Genomic DNA, 8,921 nt, shown 5'->3' with positions numbered 1-8,921 from the left:
GAGAAAGCAAGCCACCAGGTCTGGGACTTGAACTGTGGTCAGCCATGTGGGAGTGGTTCAGCGCCTTAATCACCACGCTACCTGCTGGTCCCCCCAAATAAACTCTTTTACTTTACTTACTTTGCCTCAGCAGTTCTCTTAGGTTGATGTCATGATAGAAAATACATACTTGCCACTATTCAAATAACCCAGGTGTGAATGTATAGCTTATCCTATACATTGTTAGCTCACAGAGTATTTAAAAATGTATTGACTGGTTGTCAAGAAATTTATAAGAGTAAGACCTATCACCAATGTCCATATATCTTGCTTTTCTGGAAAAATTAAATATGTTTATCTTGCAACATATAAGCAATAAAGGACTCATGTTGCCATTCCACAGATCTGCTTGGATAGGGTATGAATCCTCAATATTTCCACACCAATCATTATCTTCTTTCTCTCTAGCACCGAGACAGAAGGTAAGCTGCCATTTATCATCTTTTCTCTATATATTTTATTTATTTATTTTTAAATTTTTTGTTATAAGATGTGTATGCTCACCAGAGATTGAGAGAGAAGGAAAGTGAGAAATCACTCCCCATGAGGGATGGCCACGTCACAATCCCTTCTCCTCCATTGGATGTTGGGTGTGTGTACACATGTGTGTGCCTGTACCTGTTGTGTTTTCCAAGCTATTGGGTCCAGGACTCAAACTGCACAGCTGGTCATGTGGGATCTAGTGGCATAATCACTACGTTACCCACTGGCCCACTCACTCTGTATTTTGAATCTTAGAGTTTTTCATTTTAAAATGTGGGGAAAAAATAGACTGAGACAGATATGTGTTTCAAAAAAAGTGGGTTTGGAGTGATTCTTTCTTGTGGAAGAGAGGATTATGTCCATGCAATTAACAAATGTGTCTCCGTAAAAGAACATAAGTTAATGTTCCATTAGGAAATAAATCATGGCAAGAACTCTGATCAGTGGACCAGTTGAGAACACATTCAGCTACAAGTAATACAAAACTCAAAAATGCTGGCTTACATGAGAGTGTCAGCAGTTCCACAAAGCTGTCAGAGATACAGCCTCCTTCCATCTTTCTGTTTATCATCTTTCATGCAGTTTTCACATTCACAGTTGAAAAGCATTTTGCACATGTTTTGGGTAGAAAGAATGAAAAAGGTCCTCTTCACAGACCTCTGCCTGTGTCTCACAGGTAGGACTTTGTCCTGTTCCTATCACTAATTACAAGGAAACTGGGAACTCACATTCCGGCTGCAGGGGTGAGAAAGACGAGGAAAAGAGAATGGAAATGGCTTGCGTGAGCCTTTCATGTTATTGCCACAACCAGAATACAGAAAGCTATGCTTGAAATAGACAAGGATGGAAATGTCAATAAAGTACTTCATGAACCTATAAACATCTATAGGTTCATGCAAGTGAGTGAAGAAACACATTCACGAATGTGTGTCTACAATCTTTGGTCCGCAGCTTACACTAATTATTGTTGAACAGGAACATGAATCACCCGAAGTGGGAGTCTGGGGTACGGAAAGACTTACTTTGCTGGATGTTAGAGCCCAGTATAGCCCAGAGTGTTCTCCTCAAAAAATGGGATTTTCTTCCCTCTATCAGGTCCCATGCAGTAATGTTGGAGAAATAATAAAATTTTATTTCTATGTAAGAAATAGCCCTAAAAAGAAAGCCAACCAGCTTTATAAGTAACTTAAGTCCTATATTTGCAGAGTCATTAAGAGTCTGAAGGAGCACTTAAATTTTTTCTACCACACTTTATTGCATTGTATAGAGGATACTATGATGTTGTAATAATATTTGCAATTTGGGGGATTTGCTAAGGCGTTAGAATGTATCTCTGGTGAATTTCCAAGGTCTGCTGTGTGTAAGTACTGTGTGGTAGAGACCAAAGTGCTACCCTCAGGGAACCAGGGGAGGGATTAATGGGGGCTAGACTGATTAGGAGGACTTGTACAACTCACTGCTGGAGCTAATGGACACTCAGTAGACTAATTTGCAATAATAGATTATTTTCTTCAAGATTACAGCAACATCTCAATTACCCAAAATTCAGATATATTTTTTAACATCCCCATATGGAACACTTCAGGAAAACACCAAAATAAGCACAGAAGACCATTAGAACAGCCAAAGTAGGTCTCAGGAGGTCCATGTACTGAAATGTAGATATTTTATTTCTGAGAAAACCTCACTCAGAGACTATTTATTCTTGCTTTACTTAAAAGTTCACTAAGATTGGTTTTCTGATTGCTTTGTCCAAAGTCGAGTAGGAATGATTAGTTTAAGAAGAGAGCATAGAAGTAGGCCTATTGAAAGCTGCAAGAAATTACACCAATGGAATGACAACAAAGTTTTTTTTTATAGTTCTAAAAATCAGAACCAAGAATTCTAAGTGTAATACTACCCAGAGTCATACAATGATGATAGTTCTTTTATTATTTTTTTTTTTTTAGAGAGAGATTTTTGCTATAGGTGCATATACTCGCTAGGATGCAGAGAGGCATAAAGTGAGAAATCATCCCCCATGGGGGATGACCATGCCACAATCCCTTCTCCTCCATTCTACTCTCAGAATCTTGGGCACACATACACATGTACCGCACATGAGTTTTAAGCTGCCAGGTTCAGGAATCAAACCATGGTCAACTACATGGGAATCCAGTGACATAACCATTATAGCATCTGCTGGTCCCCCATAATGGTAGTTCTTAACACTGATTTATCAAGAAAAAGTTAACTTGTGTTGAGGATCACTGTTTAGGAAATCATAGAAATATGTAACATACTTCAAGAAATATTTTTTACTTACATGATTAAAATAAATATACATTTACTCCTAAGGGAAGTAAGTTTCAGTTACCTGGAAAATTTATATTATAGAGGATTTAATTCCCTAATCATATTGGAGAGATAAGACTATATTACAACTATAGGTGAAGCCACATGCATATGTTCAATTTGCAAAGCATAAGAAAACAATCAATGCCCAGACAGATAACCATCATTTTTTAATTATAATCCATTTGAGTCAAACTGTAAATATTGCCATTCTTGAACACAGAATGAAATAAACATGCTCAAGGATATTTATTGACCCATACTAACTCCTTAAGTTAATTCGATTCCAATACGAATTGCCTCCAAAGCACTCTCAACCCCCTTCTCACACAACGCAGGCAGGACTGGACATTACAAGACAGAAAACAGAACAACCAAAGTACAATGCTCATTAACCACAAGCATATGGAACACTCAAGCATGTTTTAATCAGTGTGGTCCAACTGAACCACAGTATTGAGATGCATCACTTCCAGTAAATGGACACTAAATATTTTCCATTAAAGAAGTATCAAGTAACAGTCTCAAAATCAGGCCTTTCTAAATTACTCTTCTGTTCAATAATCTTGCCGCTTAAAAGGATGTGCATTATATGGTGTCTGAAACCCTACAGGAAGTAATACAGAGCTGTTTTGTCATTGTTCTCACATCACTGCTGGAGAGAGAGCTTTCTCCGTCAACTCAATGGAAGGAGGGCTTGGCCTTTATCGATTGCCGTTTTTCAGGTGCTCCTGGTCTGGTTAGTTGGCACCATCTGCCCCAGAAGTGGGATAGACAGCAAGGGAAAGAACATTGCTCTGGAGACAGTGTGAGAAAAGGGGGAAAAAGTATCTTTTCCACACCTACAAGTGCACTGCTAGGCCCAGCATCTGCAGGAAAACCAAAGTTTGTGAAGAGTATCTAGAGAGCAAAAGTGTAAACATAGAAAAGAAATAAAGGATTCTGAAGTTGAAAACTAAAGCAGCATATGTTTTCATATCAGCCCTGACTTTCAAACTAAGAGTTAGCATCATCATCACCTTTGTCATCCTCATTACATCGCCTATTTTTTCAGTATTTCATATGAATGAGGTTCTATGACAAGCATTTGACATACATCCATGCTCTTATTTAATTGTATGAAGTAGCTATTACTTTCCCATTTGTATTGTTAAAGAAATATCAATAGAAGTGTAGGTAGAGAAACATTTTAAACAGTATACAATGATAAAATTAAGATTGAACTCAGGCATCTTATTCTAAAGTTCATTCTCTAATTAACATTCTTTTTTAAAAAGAATTATTTATTTACTTTTTAATTAATTAATTATTATTCTTGCATTTGACCAGAGAGGGACAGAAGGAGAGTTGGAAAGCAAGCTGCCAGGTCTGGGACTCAAACCATGGTTGGTCATGTGGGAGTACAACATCGTAACTACCACACCTCCTGCCAGCCCCTGATTAACATTCTTAGGCTTACCAGATTAACCACTTCAGTTGAACAACTTCTTGCATGGAAATGAACTCAGCAAACTTTCACTCCTTGGAGGAAGGAACACAGTCCATAAGGCATATGAGTGTAAAAGCGAAAGAGCACCAACTCTCTGGAGCTCACATGGCCACAGTCTGATTTTTACTGCTTTCTGGGCCCCTTTATCTCCCAATTAAAATGTCTCCTGGTATCCCCATTGCCATGCCCAGGAAGTGTGATTATGACCCATCTATGTTGTTATACCTAACAGCAGGCAAGAATGATTGAACCAGAGGAAAAGGACTTTCCTTTTTGTATTTGTCTTTAAACATGTATGAGATCAATTGCTTAGTTCCAGAGCTGCCAGGTGTTAAATAAGACCTTGGTTAGTCTACATACCACTTTGTGGTTTCCTATTAGTCATCTGCCAACAGTCCCGAATATGTCTACTGCGATCCTTTTATTTTCCCATAAAGTTGATTGGTTTCTCTCTACTAAAATCTTTCAGCATTACCTTGCTTTGGATCCTGATTTCCAGATCTTCTTTTAAAATTTCCCTCCCTTTAATTAGTTGGCCCTTGGAGGCGAAGCCAAATGCTAGTGCTGGCCAGGGGGAAGAAACTTTCCGTAAGGAAAGAGGGGCAAGCAGTTGATCTCCCTTTCTGCATGCCATCTGTCCCTTCTCTCATCACCACTTCTGCTTAGGAAAAAAGGAAGACCTAATATATTTTCCTCTTCAGTAAAATTGAGAACATTGTGCTAAGTGAAAGAAAAAGACCTGATGTATTTTCCTTTTTCCTTAAACTCTAGGAATCAGTGTTCTTCTCCCACCTCTCTCGTTAGGGCATTACCTGCTGGTTTCTCTTTCTGGTTGGTGGTTTCCTCTAGGAACTAAGCTGTTAAGTGATTTCCATACTGGGGTAACCAAGAAACCTTAATCCCTAGACTTTTTTTTTTTTCTCCCTCTCTCAGCCATCTTTCCATCTACCCTTTTATCATAGCCATCCTTTCCCTGAAACCATAAATAACCATAGGCTTATCAGGCCTTTGACAGAGTTGCCCATTTTATAAAGAACCATTTCCTACTCCTGGGAACCAAACAGAGCTCACTAACTTTCCCACCTCCTCCCAACTTATCAGGAACACCTTCAAAGGCCTGCTATGTCCCAGCCCACACAGAGGGCTGGGGGGAAAGGGAGAGAAGTTGGATTCACAGAAGTCTGGAACAGAAAAGTGTCTGGCATGGAAAACTGGAAACTAAGGGAATATCAAGGTCAGCCCCAGGGAGAATGGCTGCCCAGGCAGGGCTGGGCCTGACAGCAGCCAGAAGACTCCAGGGTTAAATCAGGAGCAAAAGTGCATTTGCCCAGAGTAAGGTAAGAGGTGGGAACAAGGAGAGCGGATGAGTCACACAGAGCAGCCTACTGCCTGGGGCCAATTTAAAGGAGGAGTCAGGGCAAAACAAGTCAAGACAGGAGAGGTGAACCCAAGGGCAGGCATTAGGGAATCCCAAAGGAAGAGGGGCAGAGCTGAAGGGAAGTAGGGGTCACATGTACAGCAAAAACAAGATGGGGCTGGGGGTATGGATGTGATATCTAAGGGCTGAGTCTAAACCCCACCACTTAAACAGCACTTCAGCCCTCTTTGTGTCTGCTCATTCCAAAAGCATATGCTAGTCCGCATACTGTAAAGCCGTCATGAGTGGCTTTTTCAAATAGCTCATTCTTCCCCAGTTTGACACATTGTTTTCCCACTGACAGAGGACAATGAAATTCAACCTTGCACTGTAGACTCGCTAGGTGGCAGACCTGAACTCAAGTCCTGATTTTGTTTAATATAACGTAGAACTATGTTGGATTGATTTTCATACCACAAAATGGTCATTTTGATGGCCCAACCTAATGTCACGTGATCTTGAACAGATTGCACTGCTCATCCAAGCCTGTTTCTTTTTCTGTGAAATGGAGGTAATAATACCTACCATTTAATGATGATTAGATGAAGGCATGTATTTTAAGGTGCTCAGAATAACGTCTTATATCTGGTAAATATGCACTGTTAGCTGTTATTAGTCCTAGTTTGCAGGAAAGAACAAACATTTCAGAACAGAATTTGACCGTAGAACTCTGTGAATGCTTGCTGAGCAGGGAATCTTAGATGGATATATCACATTTGGTACTCTGCAGTATAAAGCCCACATTAAGCCGCTTTGTCTGCCTCTAACTCAAGTGCAATGGAGCATATACTTAAAATAATTCATGCACTTTAGAGTCAGTCAGACATTGGTTGAAGCCTTGCTCCACCACTGGACAAATTACTCAACTTCCCTGAGCCTCGGCCTACTCTCTGTGCACTAGGAATAATGGTGCCTGTGAAATGTCTATACAATGCATGCCACATAGTGAGTGCTCGATAAATGGTGGTCCTTACAGGCTGACCAGATCTCAGTTCTGACCAGCACTCAGTCTGAAACTGAGCGATAACAGTTAGTCCCTAACTACACATGCCCGCTCCTTTGTGTACTGCATACTATGAAAAGTTACTGACAGTATGTCCTGTATTGCCTCCTGAACTATAAAAGGCCCCTCTATCCTAGGTTTGGGGTCCTTGTTGCAACCTGCTGCATTGGGCATAAACTCGGACTCCAGCTAGCTGGAAAAAATAAATGCCTCTTCTGCAGTTGCATTGTCATTGTCTTCTCTGCGTCACCACCGGATAAATCAATCTTTGGACCCTACAAAACCACACCAACCTATGTGTAGGAAAGAGAGCATTAAGCACCGTCTTCTACTTTCATCTGTTTACTTTCTCCCACTGAGATTGAAGGACTTGTGTTGCCTCCAGTCCCTGGATTTACCTGCTATTAGTTTTGTTGGTGGCTATTTCATGTCAGGTGAAATCTAGGAAGCAGATTGGCTCAGTCTTGGAACAACTTTTAATTTGCTTGTGGTTTTTGAGTTTCAGGTTGAAAAAGAATTCTTGGCAGGAGGAGACTTTCTCATTCAAAATAAAACAGATCATTTTAAAAAATAAAGGCTTGTTAGCTTTCTGGGACAGCAAATGGCTCTTACAAAGGAGAATATTAATTGGTTTCAGAAGAAGGATCATACGGAAGCAAAGAGAGAACATTTCCTTCCATACACAGATGGATTTCAGAACTCGATGCAAAGTCGGCAAGGCACACATTGGGTACAGTTGAGGCCAAACCGTCTGGAGGCGTTAGGCCTGGTCTGCCTACTGCTTTTTCCAATGAGAAGCAGAGCGATACCAACAGCACTGCAGCCAGAGTGCATGTTGCTACTGGGAAATGTGTTAGATCATCTCACAAGAAAATCTGCGCAAACATGCCAACTTTCGTCGGTAAAATCAAAGGCCTTCTTCACTCTTTCATCTTCCTGGCTCTCCACTTCCTAGGCTTCCAAGTTGCCACGTGTCGCTTACTCTGAGTGGGGATCAGTGAGATTTATCAGCTCAGCTGGAGTAGGGTGAGTAACCTGTGTAGCATAAACACACGGCAGTCGTAACATGGAAGCTGCTAAAGTAGCTAAGTATACACCATCATAGCATTTATGTAGTGGGAGAAGTATCAAGGATGGGTGGTAACTTCATTTCAGTCCAAGAGAATGAGATCTTTGGACCTTATAATATAAAGAGATGATTCTGTTGGAATGGCTGGCTTCAGAAAAAGTATTGTGTTCAATTAATGAGCCAATCGAATTTCTGGTTTTTTTTTTTTCTTCTGATGTTATATACTCTACGGATTCATAGTAATCCATACGGAGTCTATGAGAACAAGCTCAAGCCTGGCAAGGAAATTAGAGCTGGTTCCTCTAACTTACCTCAAGAGACTCGGGATTTTTTGCCACATCCGATGACATATCACACTGAGCCCAACAAATTGTAATTGAGAATCCACTGGGTCAAAAGAAAGAGCCAGAAATTTCTATGATACCTAGATATGAGACCTCCAGAAGCCCCTATTCTTGAGAAATGACTCTTTCTCCAACTTTATTCTTGGATATATTGACCTTACTATGGGGAAATGTATTGAAAACAAATTAAGCCTTGTGTGCTAAACTAACAGTCAGTGTCTCACCCCTCTTGGTTGTGTGTACTATCCTGGAGTAACATAGTCATATTCCCTATAAAATTAGCATCTTGGCTGGGAGGTAGTTATGTTATTGTGTTCTGTTCTAATAACAGAAAATACCTGAGTCTGAGTAATTTATGAAAATACAGACTTATTGAGCTCAAAATTTAGAGGTCCAAGGTCAAGGGGCCACATCTGTGGGTGTCGTGCAGAGTCCTGAGGCATCCCATACTAGGAACAAGAGTGGAGCTCAGCATCCATGGGTCTCAGTACCTCTTCCTTTTAAGTTCTCTAGGAGTCAATTGTGGGGGCGCCCACTCTGACACCCTTAATCCTAACCTGTTCCAAAAGACTCCACCTTTCAACACTATAGTATGAGTCAAAGTTTTTAGCCTCTTAATCCCATCACAACCAAATCTCAATGCATGAATTTTGGGTGGACATACAAATCATAGCAATAGCTCCCACCAAAGTAATGGTAAAGCCATTCATTTTGCTCTGCATGGTTTTGTGGTGACTCCAGTA

Source organism: Tupaia chinensis, unplaced genomic scaffold, assembly GCF_000334495.1.
Source record: "Tupaia chinensis unplaced genomic scaffold, TupChi_1.0 Scaffold000250_1, whole genome shotgun sequence".
Classification (NCBI taxonomy): Eukaryota; Metazoa; Chordata; class Mammalia; order Scandentia; family Tupaiidae; genus Tupaia; species Tupaia belangeri.
Note: the sequence above shows the minus strand (reverse complement) of the source record.